We start from the raw sequence: 20,163 nt of genomic DNA, 5'->3' as shown, positions 1-20,163 counted from the left end.
ACGACAAAGGAATAAAAATACTTAAACTAAGTGTATCTAATTTTGTAGAAACTTGTTGCATGGTCTGCTTTTTTATCCTTTCCTTACAGATGTGTGAAAACATTATCACATGCATTTTTGGTGTTTGTATTTAAAACGCAGTAATTCTCTACTGATAGAGCCTTTCAACTTTCCTCCATCTCACCCCTTCTTCATTCTCTTTATCTATCTATCTATCTATCATCTATCTATCTATCTATCTATCTATCTATCAATCAACTTCTGGCACCCAACTTGGTGCTTGAACCCACAACCCCAAGATAAAGAGTCACACGCTTTCCAATTGAGCCAGCCAGGTGCCCCTCTTTATCCTTTACAAGAACAGACCTTTTGGCAGAATGAAAGTTTAGAAAGAGTAAGTGGACGGTGCTTTAGGAGAACCCATGCATTTTGAATTTTTAAAAAATGTTTTATTTATTTCTGAGAGAGAGAGAAACAGCGTGAACACGAGAGGGTCAGAGATGGAGATACAGAATCTGAAGCAGGCCCCAGGCTCTGAGCTAGCTGTCAACACAGAGCCCAATGCGGGGCTCAAACCCATGAACCGTGTGATCATGATCTGAGCCAAAGTTGGACACTTAACCGACTGAGCCACCCAGGCACCTCTGGATTTTGAAAGAAATAGTAGTAATTCTCCCTGGGGGCCATCACTTCGCTGTCCCCAGCATTCAACCCCAGATCAGTTTTCTCTATTTCCTTGGGTCTTACACAGAGCACCTTGCCTGTAAATTAATCCAATGGACTTAGGCAAGGCCACATGGTTGTTGAGTTAATGTAAACAAAGTAGGTCTGCTCTGGCAGTGGAAGACTCCTGGGAAAACCACAGTACAAGTATCCAAATGATTTCTCTCTGAATCATTAGACCAGATTTCTTTCTTTCTTTTTTTTTAAGTTTATTTATTTTGAGACAGAAAGGGAGAATTCCAGCCAGGGAGGGGCAGAGAGCGAGGGAGGGAGGGAGGGAGAGAGAGAGAGAGAGAGAGAGAGAAAGAGAGAGAGAGAGAGAGAGAGAGAATCCCAAGCAGACTCTGCTGTTAGCACAGAGCCCAACATGGGGGCAATGTTATCAACGGTGAGATCATGACCTGAGCCGAAATCAAGATGCTTAACCATCTGAGCCACCCAAGTGCCACTAGGCCAGGCTCCTTTAGTAGAGAATTCAAGAACGAAAATTTCAAGAATTCAAGGCTCAGTAAAGGTTAAGGTAACCAATATGTACCAGTATGTGGTACTGACGTAAGGACAGACATACTGACCAATGGAATACAATTTAGAGTCCAGACTAAAAAACAAATAATCCAAGTAAAAAAATGGGCAGACGACATGAGTAGACATTTCCCCAAAAACATCCATATGGCTAACAGACACATGAAAAGATGCTCAACGTCACTCATCATCAGGGAAATACAAAATCAAAATCACAATGAGATACCACCTCACAGTTGTCAGAATGACTAAAAAATGCAGAAACAACAAATGTTGTTAAGGACATGGAGAAAAGGGAACCTTTGTACACTGTGTGAACACAAACTGGTGCAACCACTGTGGAAAACAGTATGGCAGTTCCTCAAAAAGTTAAGACTAGAGCTACCCTATGATCCAGTAATTAATTACACTACTGAGTATTTACCCAAAAAACATAAAAACACTAATTCAAAGGGATATATGCACCCCTGTATTTATCATAGTATTATTTACAATAGCCCAATTATGGAAGCAGCCCAAGTGCCTGTTGATAGATGAATGGATAGAGGATATGTGGTATGTATATACAATAAAATATTACTCAGCCATCAAAAAGAATGAAATCTTGCTGTTTGCAATGACCTAGATGGAGCTAGAAAGTATTATACTAAGCTAAATAAGTCAGAGAAAGACAAATACCATATGATTTTACTCCTATGTGGAATTTAAGAAATAAATGAATAAAGGTGGAAGAGAAGGAGAGAGAATCTCAAGGAGGCTCCATGCTGTCAGCGCTGAGCCCAACATGGGGCTCAAAGTCACTATCCGGGAGATCATGACCTGAGCCAAAATTGAGGGTCAGACTCTCCACAGACTGAGCCGCCCAGGTGCCCCCTGAATTTGATTACTTTAGATACTTTATATAAGTGGAATCATACGGCATTTGTCTTTTTGATGACTGGCTTATTTCACTTAACAAAATGTCCTCAAGGTTTAGGTATGTGGTAGCTTGTAACCAGATTTCCTTCCTTTTTAAGACTTTAAGACCTTTTTAAGACTTGGTGACATTCCATTGTGTTTAAGTACCACATTTTGTTTACCCATTTATCCTTCCAAGGACACTTGGCTTTCTTTCCCGTCTTGGCTGTTGTGAATAGTCTAAACATGTCTTTGACACTCTGCTTTCACTTCTTCTGAATACATACCCAGGCGTGTAATTGCTTGATCATATTTTTAACGCTCGTTTTAAACGTTTTTGAGGAACCTGTGTGCTGTTCGGACCCATTTACAGCATTTGCTCTGTTGCTGAAACTGAAGCCATCGGACATCAGTAGGAGCTGATGTGGAGGATAGTCGGGTCTGGGATAGAAGCCTTTGTTGGCTTCTCTCTGGGATCACTATGGGGGGGGGGGGTTCTGTGGCGGCTAGTGGAAATCTGGGGAACGCCGAGTTCAAACCATGTTCAGAGCCACAGTCATAGGGAATCCCAGGCAGAGATCTTGCTCCCAGAAATGCAACTCAACCTTACCCCCTTTCATTGATTTTTTAGTGAACCCTTCCTTCCTCCCCCAACAAAAGTGTTCAGCTTGGGGAAGACCCGGTGCCTCCAGAAACACTCCACCTGAGGAAGCCCCGACCCGACTCTTGATCTCAGCCCATCGCTCATCTCCTTCCCAGGCCATGCAAGAAACTGTGATCACTGTGTTTCTGTTCGCCTGATGTCACCTGTCGGGTCTACTGGAAAGAAAGCTCCTTGAAGACACAACTGCTTCATTTGTGAGGCACCTGTGACCCCGGAGGACATTCGCACCTGTCACCCCGCGGACATCCGCCACTTAAATGAGGAGGAAAAGGCCGCCCGCCGGGCTTGAAGCAGGAGGAAAAGAGCGACCACGAAGGGACTCGAACCCTCAATCTTCTGATCCGGAATCAGACGCCTTATCCATTAGGCCACGCGGCCGGCTGGGAGGCCGCCCCCGCCACGTTCCACACGAAGAGTACGCGGCGCGGCGGGGAGGCTCCTTGCGCCGCAGGCCCGACGGCGCAGCGGGCGAGCGGCGCAGGACCCCGGGCGGGGCGCACACCCGGCCGCCGGGGGCGCAGGGGTGCGGCGGGGTCCGGGCGCCGACAGGTGCGGCCGCCAGCTGCCGGGCCCCACCCGGGGCGCGGCCCGGGGGCCCCAGAAAGGCCGGCCGCCGGGTCTCCGTGCCCCCCGCGTACACGAGGGACTTCCGAGCGTGACTGGTCCCGGACGCGACGCCCCCGCCCCGTTCGCGGCCTCGGGCACGGGCAGCGGGGCTCGGGCACGGCCACAGGAGGGGCGGCAGGGCTGGGGGCGTCCGGCCTGGAGGGACTGTCCGTTGACTGGGTGGCTTTGGTCCCTTGAAAACGACGCGTTGCTTAGGACAAACCCGAGGCAGAGCGGGGTCTTCCCGCAGCATCTCCCGCCCGCGGCTCCGACGGCTCCGGCTTCTCCAGCGGCGCCTCCCCTGCGGGTTAACGGGAAGCCCCCTGGCCGCCCGGCCTTCCGCCGGCGTCTCCGGGGCGCCCGCCTGTGGGGGCTGGACCTGCGGACGCGGACCCGCGGCGGGGCGCCCGGTTGGCCGAGTGGGCGCCAGCCCCTCCCGGTCCTCCGGACACAGCGTTATGGGCTCACAGAGACCACCCCCCATTCATGTCCGGGAGGGGGTGCAGGGGACGGAAACGCGACCGTCGTCGGGCCTCAGTCTGGAAACTGAACGGACAAGCAGATTAGCAGGAGGAAAACACACACATCCATTTAATGTCACTTTGGGTCACCCGGGAGCCTTCACGGGGAAATGAAGACCCTAGAAACCGCGAAACCTGAGTATTTTTATGCTGGGTTCGACGAAGGGGCGGGGGAGGGCCCGGGGGAAACAGAGGACAGAGAAAAGGGGTGAGTGTGGTAAGTTGGGGAAACCTCCGCAAGGCCGTGTGTTAGGAATCTTCCTGATTTCCCTCTGTCTTCTCGGGTAAGGGGGCTCCTCTCAACACACAGAAGGTGCCTCTCACTTAACGGGTTTTTACCTGTTTGTGGGGGGGGGGGGGTGGGAAGGAAGGTCAGTGACCTTCCTGCTTCTGCCATTTTCTCAAACTCTTTCAGTTTAACATAACCACATGCCAGGGTGCCATATTTTGGGGCAGGGCCCTGAACCCCATGGTATCCCTTGGGTAAAATGTGGAAGATGTACAATTCCTGTTCACCAAGCATTGTCACTCTGAAATATGCATTTCTACAGGGGGTGGGGGTCCTCGGTCAAACACCCCTGGGAACAGGACTACAAGAAAATAATTTCGGTGAAACTCAAGATCTAACCATGGAACTTTAGACCTTCAGTCCAATGCTCTGCCAACTGAACTATTTCAGTTATTAAGAACATTGTTCGGATGCTTTGCATAACGTGATCTCTCTGCAGCTGGGGCTCTGGGTGGGCTAGTCGTGATCAGAGAAACGTGGCCCAGCCCTGGGGAAGGCTGCATGGACGGGGAAGAATGAATACATCCTCTGTTTTCATCCGCCGAAGTGATGGTTGGGCCCATTTGCCACAAACCTACCCCACCCAAATCTTCACGTGTTCTCTCTAAATCTCCTGGACCCTAACTTCTGTCTCTCTCCCTTTCACCTCCTTTGCCTGATTAACAAATTTCCCTTCCCTCCGTCCATAATTAGAAATCAACGTATTTGCATGGCCTTAGAGGTAACTTTAGGGCTAAAGTTACTTAGAGTTTACACTCCACAGAGGGAGTGAAAAGGGAATGAAAAGTAAGAGAGAGAGAGAGAGGAAAAAAAAGCAAAAACATTGCTACATAATAGTATTTACATCTATAGTATGTTTCTGTCTAATCCCAACTTGATAAGTCACATGGCTGCACACGTTTCTTCTGCCTTTTTGTTGACTCTGACACACCCGTAGTCCTTAGGCAGGCAAGGGATGCTGCTTTCCACCGAAACAGAAACCTGAGGTTTCAAATCTGGGAGCTTTACTCTAAAGGGGTGATGCGGGGGACAGGCTGGGACAGACTACAGACCTGACAGTTCTGTTATGGCCTGAAAGGCAGAAACAAAACCACATGACACATGAGTCTAAGACAAAGGACACGCTAGAGTTCATGAGTCTATTAATAATCTTTGGGTCAAAATACAGATGGAAGGAATCTTCCTACCCCCTAGCAAACAAATTTAGAAATGTGAAGGTAGACTTCAGATCTAGGCTGGAAATAAGTTTTGCATGACAATTAAGTGGCACCCTTTGGAAATAGGTGGCCACCGTCAGAGGAGATGACATTACATTTTGGAAGTCTGAGCTCTTCAGTGGATTCTGCTGGATTTTTATCTTGACATCATGACATCACCCCTGACCCAATTTTTCTCCCTCCATTGTTCTTGTACTTGGTTAGACTAGACTGACCACCTTTTCCCTTAAATATGATTTTGACTTTAGATTTGCATGGATTATCTTGTTTCCTTTGAGAAAACATTTGCTGTTTAGTTTTGGGATATGGTACAAGCACAGAAGCAATCTTCTCCAATCTGCCTGGGATAGCTTTAGATTTCTGATTTTTTTTTTCCTTTTTAATTACCATGCTGTACATCACATCCCAGAACTTACGATCTTATAACTGGAAATTTATACCTTTTTTCTCCCTTCACCCATTTTGCTTTCATTCCAGTAACCTCTGATCCATTCTCTGCATGTATGAGGTTTTTCATTTGTTTTGTTTTGTTTTAGATTCCAAATGTAAATGAGATCATATGGCATTTGTGTCTCTCTGTCTGACTTATTCCACTTAGCATAATGCCCTCAGGATCCATCCATGTTCTCACAAATGGCAGGATTTCCTTCTCTTTTTATGGCTCAACAATACTTCAGTGTGTGTGTGTGTGTGTGTGTGTGTGTGTGTATCACATTTTCTTTGTCCATTCATCCATCGATGAAGACTTAGGTTTTTTCCATATTTTGGCTATTGTAAATATTGCCGCAATAAGCATAGGAGGTGTGGATATCTTACCATATTCATGTTTGTGCTTTCCCTGGATAAACAACCAGAAGTAGAATTGCTGGGTCACAGGATAGTTCTGTGTTTAATATTTGAGGACCCTCCACACTGTTTTCTAGAGCAGCTGCTCCACTGTGGATTTTGAATGTTTCCAAATTCCTTTTAATGCCTATTGAGAACACTTCATTTTTTCTCCTTCAAGCTATTAATTCATCTTAATAATTCTTTTCCTGATGATAAATCATTCTTATGTTCATGGAAAATAATTTGGGTCAATATGGTGTTCATTTTAACATGCCTGTATTTTATTCATAGTTTTTGCAACAATACACATGAATGAGATTGGTCTTCCATTTCCTTTTCATTCAGCTTTGGAAAGTTTTGGAGTCAAGGTAATACTAGATACTTTAATTGAATTGAAAACCTTACTTTTTTTTTTTTTTTAGCACACTGCAAAAAAAGTTTAAATGGTATTAGAAGTGTGCATAATGCTGTTCCAAAGCTGGCCCTCATCGTAGGTGACCACACAGCTTTTCCTTCACCAGCTGCTCACGGATTCCTGAAAAATGTTAGTATATCCTAAATATATTTTGGGTTCTGTGCAAGATCTGAAGCTGTCCGAGGCTCCTGATGGAATGAATTGGGGATATTTAGGAGCAGCTCAATTTCCCTGAAAACACATAATTTCAAACTTATTTTCTTTCTGGGTTACAGAATTGTCCAATAAGAAATTATTTCACATTGGACTACCTCAGCTTTGAGAATGTCCTTCTCTAGCAAGAAGAGAAAGTCACAACTGAGGTCAAAAAGCTGACATTCAAATTGGCTTCATGTCCTTATCTTGCTAAGCAGTACTAGGCACCAGGAAGGGGTGTGGTCTTAATGGGACTAATACTGTCTTCTCTAACACAGTCTAACAATTAGTGTGTCTTGACCACAAATAAGTCTTAAGAGCAGGCTCGGTTAGAAGGCAAAGGTGTTGTGAGCAGGACTGGAGCTTGCAGACCGCCCCAGCCTAGTCCCCAACACCTTAGCCACGTGGCCATCACAGCACCCGATGTCTCAATTCCTTATATACCTATATCAATCATAACATTTTGCTTCAACATCACAATGTTTTGGGTAAACAGGTGTGATTTTTAAAATTCAATGGCGGGGCAGATCCATGTGTTATGAGACCTAAAGCTCATATAATTTTGGGGGAGTCACGTTTAAGAAAAATATTTTGTATTCAAAACCATGAATACAAAATTAACTGTGAAAGTAAATATATAGAATAAGAACATAAATGGAAACAAATTACACATTTTAAAAAGCTGATACATTCCAGGGGCACCTGGATAGTGCCTGGTACCCAGGGGCACCTGGGTAGTCAGTTAAGCCTCTGACTTCCATTCATGTTATCATCTCACCGTTCTTGAGTTCAAGCCCCAAAGTCAGACTCTGTGCTGACAGCTCAGACCCTGGAGCCTGCTTCAGATTCTGTGTTTCTCTCTGTGGCCCTCCCCTGCTCTCTCCCTCTTTCTCAAAAATAAATAAACATTTAAAAAATTTTATAGCTGATGAATTCCACAATCACAAGGAGTTAACTTACAGATATACCTTTATAATGTTTCTCCTACACTGCCTAGCTGAATTATTTTTAAGTACCTTTCATATAACAACAATTCTGTAGTATTATTTTCTGTAGATGGAAGTAGATAACTCAGTCTTTCCTAGAACATGGTTAGATTATTTGTTAAGACATAATTTGGAAAAAGATTTTTTTTATCCTCACAGTTGATTGTTAGCAATGCCAAGTATATTTATTTGTTGAATTGTTGTTTAACAAATTTGAGAAGTCTTTGAAACTTTCACATATGAACTGCCCTCTCCGCTCTTCCACGCAGCACGGGAAGAGAGTGAATAACCTAGGTGAGTGACGGCAGAGTGACTGGAAGTTGGTGACTGAGGGCGGAGTCACCGCAAGCTCTCAGGAGCCTGTGGGCAAAGACCTCCAAGTCTTCTTGCTGCTCCAAGATCATGGCTCATCCTGTCTTTTCTGGTGTTTAAAAAATGATCAAAGAAGACTATTTAGGTGATGCAAACAAACTTCAACGCTTCATGAAGTGGACAGTCTCCTTTCAAAACGGGGTTAAAGGCAGGAAGATTTTATAGCATAAATAATAAAGAACAAGAAAGAGAGAACAAACCATTTCTGATTGGCTGGGGCTGCATGGACCTTGTCTGGGGAGAGAAGGCCCAGAGTTGGCCTGGCATTTGGGGAGTGACAGACTGGATATTCTGCAGTTCTGGTCAAGTAGGTCATTCATGGGAACGTAGAAGTTACCTAAGTTATGCGGATGGTTTGCAGAGTTCTCCGCCCCCCCCCCCCCGCCGCCCCAACAGCAGGAGTGGCTCCAACTAAGGCCTGAAAAGCTATTTCAACAAGTGTTTATGTAAGAAGGAAATAATAGAAAAGTTATTTGGAAGAATTCCAAGATGATTCGAACCACCTCAGTACCTTCAATACTTGATGCATACTTTTAGAGATGCAGAAAAAGAGTCCAAATAAATAAAATCAGAAATAAAAATACCTGTGGGGGGTTGGGCTAAATGGGCAGGGGGTATCAAGGAGGAAACTTGTGATGAGCACTGGGTGTTATTCGTAGGGGATGAATCACTGGATCCTACCCCCGAAATCATTATTGCACTATATGATAACTAACTTGGATGTAAATTTTTAAAAAATATTTTAAAAAATTTAAAAATATCTGATTATCTGCACAGGAATTTCTAAGAATTTCCTTCTCTCTTCTCCTAACATGGAGCTGAGTGCTGGAAGCGCAGGTGTGGGGCATCATTTCATCCTAGCTTCCTCCTTTTGGCCTTTGCAAGGACCTTTCCAGGGCAACTTCCATGTGGGGTTGGCTCTCTCAAGCTGAGGAAATTTCTCTTCCAGTAAAACAAAAAGACACAGAAGTGGAAAGCGAATAAATTCAGAGATGATTGCAGGTAGTTCAACAACCAACTAATAGGAATTCTAAACAAGAGAAGAAAGTGAATGACAAAGAAGAAGAAGGAAGAACAAAAAGAAGAAAATTATCAAAGAAATATTTTAAAAATATGTTCCTAGAAAGGGGGGGTGGCATGAATTTACAGATTAAAGGTGAATTGGTTAAGAACATGTTAACTGATGTAAGACTGAAACAACATCCCAAATACATAATGATGTAGGCAGAAAGGAAACGTGTTTGTTGCTCACACAGAGCAGAGACTGGGGGTTCCTGATCTGTGCAGGGTCCTCCTGGAGTGGGGGACCCAGCTCCTTCAGGGCGTGGCTTTACCATCTTCAACACATAGTTCCAAGTCGGCCTGCTCATCAGGAGAGTAGATGGAGAAAGAGCCTGGAAGACTGGTGAGAAACGTCTTTACAATTCAGCCCTGGAAGAGGGACAAATCACGTCTATTTCTCATGGGCACAGTCTTCTGCAGACACAAAAATCAAAATCTCCAGATCTGAGGTGTCTGCAGACTTCCAGACACGTGGATTGTAGTTTTTATCCGACATTGCCTGGAAGCGGTCCCATATGTGTCTAAAAATCCTCGTCCAAAACCAAACTTCATCTTCTGAATTCCGTCCCACTGACGACAACTAAAAACAAATAAATAAGCAGAAACCCTACTGCTCTCAGCCCACTAGCTCGGTGGGAGACAAGGACACCCACGACGGCCAAGCTCCGTGTGTGTTTCCTAAGTGCACGCTCTCTTCTCAAACCCATCAAGACTCTAATTCCTGTCCATCCACTTTCCTTCTTGTCGAAAGGTCCCATCCCTTCTATCCCTTGGCCTCTGCTGGGTTAGGCCTTGAGCCTTGTTCCGCTGAACAGCCAAAGGTGCCACCTCGTTCTGCTGTTCAGATTTGTTTTCAGCCGGCAGGTGCTACGGCCGGAGGGCCAGCCACACATGCAGTCTCCAGGGCCAGGCCCGATTTGGGTGGCTTTACGCCCGGAGGAGAAAGACAGAATTTGCATGGCCATGGATAGAACTTGAATCTCGGATCCTGCAATAACATATGCTTAGATGCTTACGTTCACAGAAACCTCGTGTTTTGGTTTGTTTTTCCGAGAACCTTGTAAAGCGCATGCACTCGCCTGCGCCCTGTCTCTCCTCACGCTCTGCCCCAGACGCCCAGCTCAACACGCCGAAGGCGCGCAGGCTCCGGGTGGGTGCTGCCCGCTGCCCCAGCGGCGCAGGCCGGGGCGGTGCACCCCAGCCCCAGGGCCCACGCCCGGCTTCCCTGCCCCTCGGGAAGGACGCCCGCAGGTGGTCCCAGTGCAGGGAACGGAGCCGCGCCGGTCTCGGGAAGTGCAGACTCCGGGACTTGGAAGGGAAGCAAATTCACAAAACGTGGGGAGAGCCAGGGCTCGGTGACGCAGAGAAGCCTTTCTTATCAAGAAGGTCAGCGCTCTTCGCGATGGGGGCCCCCCTCCCCCATCCAAACGCTTCGTGCAGCTCGTGCCCCGGGAGGTCCAGGCCCGCAGGAGTTGAGAGCGCCTCGAGCGTCGCCACGGGAACGAATCCACCGGCGCGCGGGGCAGTGGGGCCGGCACCCAGCGTGCACCCCGCCGCCTCGAGGGCCGAGTCGCTGAGCTGGTTGCAGGCCGAGTCCCCGGGGGCGCAGAGCCCGGCGCCCCGCGCAGTCGGGGCGCCTCCTGCCGGAAGGGGCGCTGCGCTCCGCCCGCTGGGCCGGCGCCCCGGCGCATCGCCGCCTGAGGCCGCCGCAGGCCCCTCGTGTCCTGGGGATCCAGGTCCCCGCCTCCGACCCTCCGGCCGCCCTTCCGGACACACGGTCCCGCCCAGACCGCCGCCTGAGCGCGCAGTGAGGCCCGCACGGGGCGTCGTACGCCCCGGGTTCTCCCTCTCCCCGCCGGCCGCGGGGCAGAGTCCGGCACCGGGGCCCGCGCACCGGCCTGGGCACCGAGGAGGGGCCTTGGCTGCCGCCGAAACCGCCATCGAGCGCTCATAGGTGCGTTTCCGGGCCTTCTTGCGTGCGAGGGGGTGTAGCTCAGTGGTAGAGCGCGTGCTTAGCATGCACGAGGCCCCGGGTTCAATCCCCGGCACCTCCATTTTCAAAATGCGGTTTTTGTTCCAACTGCCTCCTCCGCCGCTTCATTCTTTATTAAATCGTGTCTACTCCGCGCCTCTTTCCTGGTTTCTTGTTTTCTTCCAGTTTTCTGCACTCATGAAAAACAAAGAGAACGACTGGACCCCACTTTGCTTGACGATGCGCGCGCATCTCTGCTCTGGGCCTGGCGAATATTGAAATGCTTGGCTAATATTGAAAATATAAAAGAAGAGTTAAGAGGGGAATCAAAAAAATAGACAGCCCTCATCCCCTTTTCTTAGCACTCCCGGCTCCATCCCACGTTTTGAAGTGCTTTGTATGTGCATGAATGAACATCTCAACCCACACTTCCAAGCTTCAAAAACACCCCTGGCGAAGAGCCAGTCCAGGGCCACCTCCTAGACCTAGAAGTATGCATGCTAATGGCATGGTCAGCCCTCAGAAGGGTGGCCTCAGAAAGTGGGGGGTGTCTGTCAGGCCCTGGAATAAGAAGGAAGGGAATAGGCTGTTTTGACAGAGTTCTGGGAGCCCCCATACCCACTGGGAGATACATGGCCAGGAGAGGCCCTAGGACATAAGCACCTCTCGCCCAGGGTCAAACATGATACCGGGTGGCTGCCCCAGAGTTTAAGGGGTGTTTGTGTTTAATCACACCTTTCCAATGTAGGTCTAAGGTTAACCTTACACGCTCTTGTTTTCCAAATTAACCAGTTTCCTGACTCATGTACGTGTGTGTCCAGTAGTGTCTCTTTTGAAAATACAACTTGTACCTGAACCACAGGATGGTGTGTTTCACATCAGATTGTGACAATACTTGCAAAATTAGAAGGTTATGTAGGGGATGAAAGATTTCCTCAACCCTCTTAGGGGCCTTGGCTGGGTGTGAACATTAAAAAGACAAACACATATTAACAGGAGAATAACATACAGATTTATTTAATATAACTTTTACATGACACCGTGACATGAGAGCCTTCCTAAGGAAAAAAGGGCCCAAGGAAACAGGCGTGAGTATTTTTTGCTGGATTTGGTGCACAGTGGTCATCCGTGGAGGAATGTGATAGGTTAAGGAGTCTGAGGTAATTTGGCAGATTGGGGAAAACTTAGCAAGGTTGTTTTTTTTAGGCATCCCTTTGTCTTTGGATGCTCCTTTCATTCAGAGGGATGGCATCCCTCCCAGGTCACCTTTTATGATCTGTTTCAGGGAAGAAGGACAATAGAGGGAGTTTTCTCAGATCCCTTCAGCTTAAAATATGTAATATGCCAAAGTACCATATTTTGGAGTGGCGTGTCCTGAACTCCATCCGTAACAGCACAGAACTTGTCAGAGGAAGAAACAATCTGAACTTTATAGAGTTCTCCAACGATGTTATACAGTAAAGGTTTGTGAGGATTTTGTGGCATAGGTCATATTATCTTAGGACTGAAATCAATTAATCAAGGAGGCCAATAGAGGAAGGGCCTGGAATGCCTGGATAAGCAGATTAAAACTAAGCCTGTAGATGCTCCAAGGTTAGGACATAGCAACAATAAGGACAACCAATCACAAACACCCAACGAGGCTTTACTATAGCCAATCAGATGACTTCCTTTCTTGTCTTCTCCTTGTGTTTATACCTGTTGTCAGAAGGACATCTCTTACCACCACAGCTTGCCCCTGGCGGCTCTGAGTTGATTTTTTTCTCAAACCACAAAATTTTATTATGCCTCAGTTTATCTTTTAATAGGTAGAATTTTAGGATAAAGACAGGTCTTCTGAAAATGTTGATGAAAACAATGAATTTCATTTATACTGCTTCTTTTGGTTGGAGAATGAAAATGAGATGTATGTTTTAATGGGAGAATCTTAAGATTCGTCATAGCTTTAGTGTTATTGTTTGGGGGAGGATGGATTATGATAGTCATAGAAAAGATTCAGCCATCCTAAGAGCTTCTTGGGTGAACTCTTCCTAACAATTAACTGAAAAGCTTGGAGGAATCTGTCCTTGACTTTGTGAGCACTTTCAGGTAAAGGCACACCCATGTTCTGGAGAATGGCATGGGCGCCACCAAATGGCCATCTTGGGAACATCAAAGTTCTTCCCCCTGCATGAGAGTTTTGAGATGCCAATAGCCTTCTTTAATGGTAAATTGTTGTTTTTGATTATGTGCTTCTGGATTCTCAAAATCATATCGAGAAACTGTTTTTACAATACTAATAGCAGTTTTCTAGGGAATTTCCTCTAGTTTCAAAAGTCTAACTCCAGAATACATTTCAATATTCATAATTGAGCTTCTATTTCAGATGTTTATTTTCCTCTAATAAATCATTAACATTTTCCAATTTTTAATTAAGATTCCCAAGACAGTTAAAAATCTCTGTGTTTCCATTGTGGTGAGCATAGCATAATCTACAGAGTTTTCTAATTATTTGTTGTACCCCTGAAACGAACATAATATTGTGTGTCAACCATACAGCAATTTAAAAAAATCTCCATGTTTCCGTATCATAGCGTTTCAAACACACAGTCTGAAGTCACATAGACTCCCAGGATAGATATGGACCCTTAAGCCTTCAGCAGGGTGTCCTGCTCACGTCAGAACATTAGTTAAGTCATGGGAGTAGATGTTGGGGAAAGGGGTAGGTAACTTCATTTACCGAGTGTGAAGAAGTTACAGCACATCCAGCACAAAGTAATCCTCGAATCTTTAAAGAAATGAACCATCAACAAATTACAGTTGTGCCGGGGGGCTATCAGCACACGGCAGTCAGGACATAGTCCCCTTTCTCTGTCTGACAAAGAGATCAATGAGGTTCCTATTCGTAGGTAATTCTGGTCGCCTCAGTCTCCTGCGCCCGCCGGTAGACCTTTCACCTCTGAAAAGCTTGGCCATCAGCACAGATGACAGCCCTCTCTGGCATGGATCCTAGTAGGATTCTATTTCAGAACCTCCACTTTTGTATATTCTTGCTCATATGACCATGTCTTTTCATAGCTTACAAACACTGGTGAATCAGAGGAAGGTTTTCCTCTGTCTCAGTATGTCCCTCCCCCTCTCCTCTGAGCCATGTTTAACTAGTACTAAGCTTTCCCCTGGGAAAACAACCCAGCACACCGTCCTCACCGTGAAGGAACGGAGTGCTGCAGCCCAGAGGAGAACTGAGGAGACCAGCAAATGCACCAACGGGAGACAAACGATTAGGCGTAAGTGAAGACGCCTGTCTTGGTCTCTGGGACAATGATGTGAGAGGAAGCTAGTGTCTTAGCATTTTTAAAAAGATTTTTTTTTAAGTAATCTCTTTCTCCCAACGTGGGACTCAAACTCACAACCCTGAGATTGAGTCGCCTGCTCCACAGACTGAATCTAGTGCAGTAAAGTGGCTCCTTGCCTCCTTTGAACCGTGCTTCAGGCCACAAGCCCAGAGGACCAGCTGGGATTTGAGTCAGAATCTCCTTGTAGTGGTTTACAAAACCACTTGTCAGCTATGAAAGGCAACAAAACTCTTGTCATCTATGATTTTTAAAAATTTTTGGTTAAAACAGCTGCATAGAACCAAGTAGACTATATAGAATCAATGATTTGCTCTTTCTCAATCAAACTACTTCACCTTCTACTCTCATTCCTAATTTTCAGTAAAGGCCCAGAGAAACAAGCCCTTGGATTTCTGTCCTCCGTATTATCAAAGTCTTATCTGTCTCATATCACTCCTTCATTTCTCATAACTCCAAAGTCCCCTGCAGCCAACAGAGTCAACGTAGAGTGGAATGGGAGGGGCGTTTTAGAATAGAGGAGGTTTGGGGCGCCTGGGTGGCTTAGTCGCTTAAGCATCTGGCTTTCACTTAGGTCATGATCTCGCTGTTTGTGGGTGTTTGTGGCTTCGAGCCCCGCGTCGGGCTCTGTGCTGACTGCCAGCTGAGAACCTGGAGCCTGCTTCAGAGTCTGTCACTCCCTCTCTCTCTGACCCTCCCCTGTTCACGCTGTCTCTCTCTCTCCTAGAAATAAATAAAACATTTTTAAAAAATTAAAAAAAAAAAGAATAGGGGAGGTTTGTGACACCAAAAAATGGAACCAAAAAAATCATGCTGAGAAGTGTCCATCAATTTTTTAATCGAGTGTTTTCAGCATATTTGTATTAGTTTATTAAGGCTGCTGTCACAAATTACCACCAACCTGGTAGCTTAAAACAACAGGAATGTCTTCTCCCACAGTCATCTAGGCCGGAAGTACAAAATCAGGTGTCAGCTGGGTTATGCTCCCTCTGAGTCTCCAGGGACCATCCTTTTTTGCCTCGTCTTCCTTTCCGGTGGCCCCTGGAACCCCTCCACTTCCAATCTCGCCTGCACCGCGGTGTGGCCTCCTTCTCCCTGTGTGTCTCTGTCTCTGGCATGCTTTCCTCTTCTTAGAAGGACATCAATCAGTGCATTTAGGGCTCATCATATTTCAATATGGTCTCCTCCTAAGTCCATCTACAAAGACCCTATTTCTAAATAAGGTCAGATTTTCAGCTTCCAAGTGGACACGAACTTTTGAAGGACACTATTCAATCCACTACAATATTAAATATATGTTGTCTTTTGTCAAATGCTTTTTCTGAACCTATAGAGATAATCGTGCATGGTTTGGTCTATATTAATGTTGTTAAAGATAAGCCAAAGCTGGATAGTAGCTATAATAGCAGGAAAAACAGACTTTATTCAGGAGTATTGTAATAAAGGGAAAGAGGCCTCAGTATAGAACTGGACTAATTCCACATACAGTATTTGGCAAGTGGGAGTTTAGAGTCAAGAGTGGGGTTGGGGTCCATCAGCAGATAGAAAGTCCCTAAAAGGAAACATCAGGTATAAGGAGAGGTTCCAGCTAAATGGACCTAACAGGATTCTTGCTGGAAGCTGGCCAAGGTGACCATCCATCACCTGGGTGATGGAGAGTGAGGAGCCCAATTATGTGTGGAAGGTGATCAGATCCGGAGGATGGGGGAATCTAACTAACCCAACTAAGGATTCTTGCAAAAACTGAACAACACAGAGATGAAAATGGAAGTCCAAAAGTCAAAGCCTAGTTGAAAAGGAGAGCAGGGGACCCTGTGTAGACTCAGGTGGAGAAGGGAATCTTTGTCAGTGTCTTTCTTAATGATGAGTGATCTCTGCATTTCTGGAATAGCCCCCAGATGGACATCCTGTATTATGTGAAATAGACTTATAGTTTTAATTTTTGGTGCAAACCGAAAAAGCTTGTGGTGAAATGAACACTTTATGTAAAGAATAGGAAGTTTTTCTTCTTTTTCTATGCTTTGATTAAGTAGCATCATGACTTTCTGATATTTAACAGTTTGGTAGAATTTGCTTGTGAAAGTATTTTTGCCTGGTGCCCTTTTTGGGGGTATGCCTGTTCAACTGCTTTCTGCTTTTCTAGAGTAATGGCTTGTCTACGTCCTGTCTCTATAAGGATTAACTTGGATGCGGTGTTACCAAACCCACTTCATCTAAGTTTTGAAATCATTTGCTGAGCTGTGCTACGATGCTTCTCACGACCGTTTAAAAGCTCTTTTGTTTTGATGGTGACTTCCTGCGGCCCTGATTTTATGTACTGGCACTTACTTTCTCTTAATCAGGTTAGCCGGAATTTATTCTGTTGCCATTTCGAATATCTAGGTTCTTTAGTAGTTCCACTTTTAAAAAAGTTGTTATTTTTTGCGTTCGTCTTTCTCAGCACTCCCTCCTTTCCGTTCCCCGCGTCCCTCCGGCTTCGGATCCGAGGAGCTGCGGCGCCACCCCTCGTCCTCTGGGAGGAGCCGCCCTCGTCCCGCAGGTGCCGCAGGTGCCGCAGGTGCGCGCGCGGGACGGCGGGGCGGGCGGGGCCTCGGCGGGGGCGGGGCCTCGGCGGGGCGGGGCCTCGGCGGGGCGGGGCCTCGGCGGGGGCGGGGCCTCGGTGGGGGCGGGGCCTCGGCGGGGGGCGGGGCGGGTGTGGGCCGTGCGCGCCGCCCGCCGCGCCCGAGCTCCCTCGGCCGTCTCCGCGCGCGCGATCCCCGGCAACCGGGCTCCGGCCGCAGCGCGCTTCACTCCTCGCTCCGCGGAGCGAGACGCCGGCTCCTGCGGCCCCGAGCTTTCCGAGCCGCCGCGCGGGGCGTCGCCCGCGCGGAGCCCGTCGCCAGCGCCCGCACTGCCCTTGAATAGCCTCCCGGGAGCACGCCTTTCCCGCGGGGGTGTAGCTCAGTGGTAGAGCGCGTGCTTAGCATGCACGAGGCCCCGGGTTCAATCCCCGGCACCTCCACTTTTGCTTCGGGTCCTCCCCCCAGATTGGGTCGGGGCGGCGCAGGCAGGGGGAGCTGTCGCCTCGCTTCTGTCTTGCAGCAGCAGTCACAAGGCAGGAAAGGAGAGGGGAGGACGGAGGGGCCGACCGGGAGAACGCGGGCTCCCACGCCTGCTTCCCGCTCCTCTGCTTCCGGCCGCGCCCGCAGCCCCGGCGACCCGGCCCGAGGCAGGTGCTCCCGCGTCAGTGCGGTCCTCGCACCACGCGTGGTGGCCCTTGCGAGCTCATGAGAAACGCAGAACTTCTGCCCCCGGCGCAGACCCGTTCAACCACAACCTCGATCCCTAACTGATTCCTTTTGCACACGAAGCTTTGGGAAGCGCTTGGTTTGGGTGCTGGGACGTGGCTCAGGGGGTATAGATTATAAATGCATGCCTGTATTCTAATTTCTTTCCAGTTTTCTATTCCAATGTAGGAAATACAATGGCAAAAATGTGCTTCTATCGTAGAACCTTTGTATGGTCTAATAATCGACCTTGTTCTCTTCCATGGCAATATAATATGAATTAATATTTTCTGAGTCTACATACAAAATTGAATTTGAGATGAAGTTTATTTTTCCTTTTAACAAAAATGTGCAAGTTTTGCAATCAACGCTGTGCTAACTTCCAATATATACTGGGAAGTTTGTATCTTTCTTTGTGCTCAGCAACATTTAAAATAGGATAATATCTTGTAATCATTTCCATACTCAGAGCTGCCTCGTCCTCACCAAATCTTTAGGAGCTTTGGTATTAATACCAAAATTAATAATTTGGCTAATACCAAAGTTCCCTTTTGTGTACTCAGCCCTGTGATAGATTTTGAAGATCCCAAACTCTTAGCTACCACAATGGAAGTGTGGGCTGAAGGATTCAGGGATTGGGAAAGCCTGGTTCCCTGGACAAACATAATGTCAGAAGTTTCCCTGTGAAGGGATGAGGGAATTTTCTTTTTTTTCCCTTTCCTTTCTTTCTTTATTTTTTGTGATTAGGGAATTTTCAAAGGAGAAAATAAGTTCCAAGGAAAATTCTTTCTCAAGTTAAGATGTCTTGGCTTTGGGAGTTATGTGTCCATAAAAGATTCAGAAGTAGTGCTCAGAACCCAGACCTTCTTAATGAGAACAATAGTTCACCTTCTGTTGTGTCATGTTTTCCCTCTTCTTGTTTTCAAGGTACAATTTCACAGTGTCTTCCCGCCACTTGTACCCACCATGTCAGGAGACTATGGGAATTCATCAAGTTGCAAAAAGAAATGAGACATAACATGAGAAAGAATATCCTGAATTATCACCACTGCTCTTCTGTATTATATTAGGGCTCAGCCCAAATGGGGAAAAAAAAAAGGAGGGGAAGGAAAAGGGAAAAAAATGCTTCCTTCCTTCCTTCCAACCATAGACTTCTCCGTAGAAACCCACCTCTGTAACTTAAAGGGGAAGAGAGTATGAGGAAAAATCCAAGAGCTTAGTATGAGAAAGTATGTGCTGCCTGAGGTACTTCTTTGAGAGCAAGTTGTGTCTAACTTTGACTCCAAATAAGAGTGACTCATTTTAAAGTACATTGTAGGTAATTCTGGAAATGCAACCATGTTTTATTTGGGTGTTCTATCTTTCAACAAGCTTATCTTTTGTTTAGCTTTCTAAGGGAGAAATTACAGATTAAGAAATGTAGAGAAAAGGAGATGTGGCCGTGTGTGGGACCATCTGTGAACATGCGGGAGGAGGCAGTTGGGCAGGACCACGGCTGCACAGGAATGTGGGAGCAGACATGATCCTTTAGGCTGTGTAGATACTCTAACTCAAAAGGCAGTCCTTCATTTATTTTTTAAAATGTTTTATTTATTTCTGAGAGAGACAGAGACAGCATAAGTAGGGTAGGGTCAGAGAGAGAGGGAGACACAGACTCTGAAACAGGCACCAGGCTCTGAGCTGTCAGCGCAAAGCCTGACACGGGGCTCGAGCCCACAAACCATGAGATCACGACCTGAGCCAAAGTCGGACGCTTAACCAACTGAGCCACCCAGGCGCCCTGGCATTCCTTTATTTTTTTCCCCCCACAGGCACATTTAATTGGAGGGAAAAAAAAGATGATTTAATCCCTTATTGCCTAGTGTAGAAAATTTCTTCACATTCAGTCAAGGTAGGAAACTTATTAGAGCAGTATAACTAATCCTCCCTGTCCATGGTAACAAGGTGAGACATTGTAAACACACACACACACACACACGTCCTAAGTGTGGATTGGAATTCCAGAGCACAAAACCTCCTTGTATAAAAAATGCACTCCTGTTGCTCTGCTAACTTTTTAAAAATGGCACCCAGTCATTTACAGTTACCCAACCTGGTCCTAGAGGCACTGGAAATGCGCTTCATGTGTCTTCAGGTTCTGAGTTCTATTTTATGAGATAAATGGTTATTTCACTAGAAGAATCCTACTTGAAACTCATCCTACTATTTCCCCCTGAATAGGTATTTTCAATCATGCTGTGGATGGAGAGTGTGAATGTTGTCAAAGAACGTTGATTAACAGTTGTGGTATTCAGTG

General features: G+C 46.6%; 3 non-coding genes across 3 annotated transcripts; 2 read left to right on the top strand and 1 right to left on the bottom strand.

Moving 5' to 3' along the window:
• Positions 1-3,111: 3,111 nt before the first annotated feature.
• TRNAR-CCG lies at positions 3,112-3,184 on the bottom strand. The gene has a single exon. It is a non-coding gene; the product is annotated as a tRNA-Arg (tRNA).
• An 8,095-nt stretch (positions 3,185-11,279) lies between these two features.
• On the top strand, positions 11,280-11,351 carry TRNAA-AGC. The gene has a single exon. It is a non-coding gene; the product is annotated as a tRNA-Ala (tRNA).
• A 6,179-nt stretch (positions 11,352-17,530) lies between these two features.
• TRNAA-AGC lies at positions 17,531-17,602 on the top strand. The gene has a single exon. It is a non-coding gene; the product is annotated as a tRNA-Ala (tRNA).
• Positions 17,603-20,163: the final 2,561 nt, after the last annotated feature.

Source organism: Hyaena hyaena, unplaced genomic scaffold (genome assembly GCF_003009895.1).
Source record: "Hyaena hyaena isolate Hyena2069 unplaced genomic scaffold, ASM300989v1 scaffold_637, whole genome shotgun sequence".
Classification (NCBI taxonomy): Eukaryota; Metazoa; Chordata; class Mammalia; order Carnivora; family Hyaenidae; genus Hyaena; species Hyaena hyaena.
The sequence above is the reverse complement of the archived record's forward strand: the minus strand, read 5'-3'. Positions and strand labels throughout refer to the sequence as shown.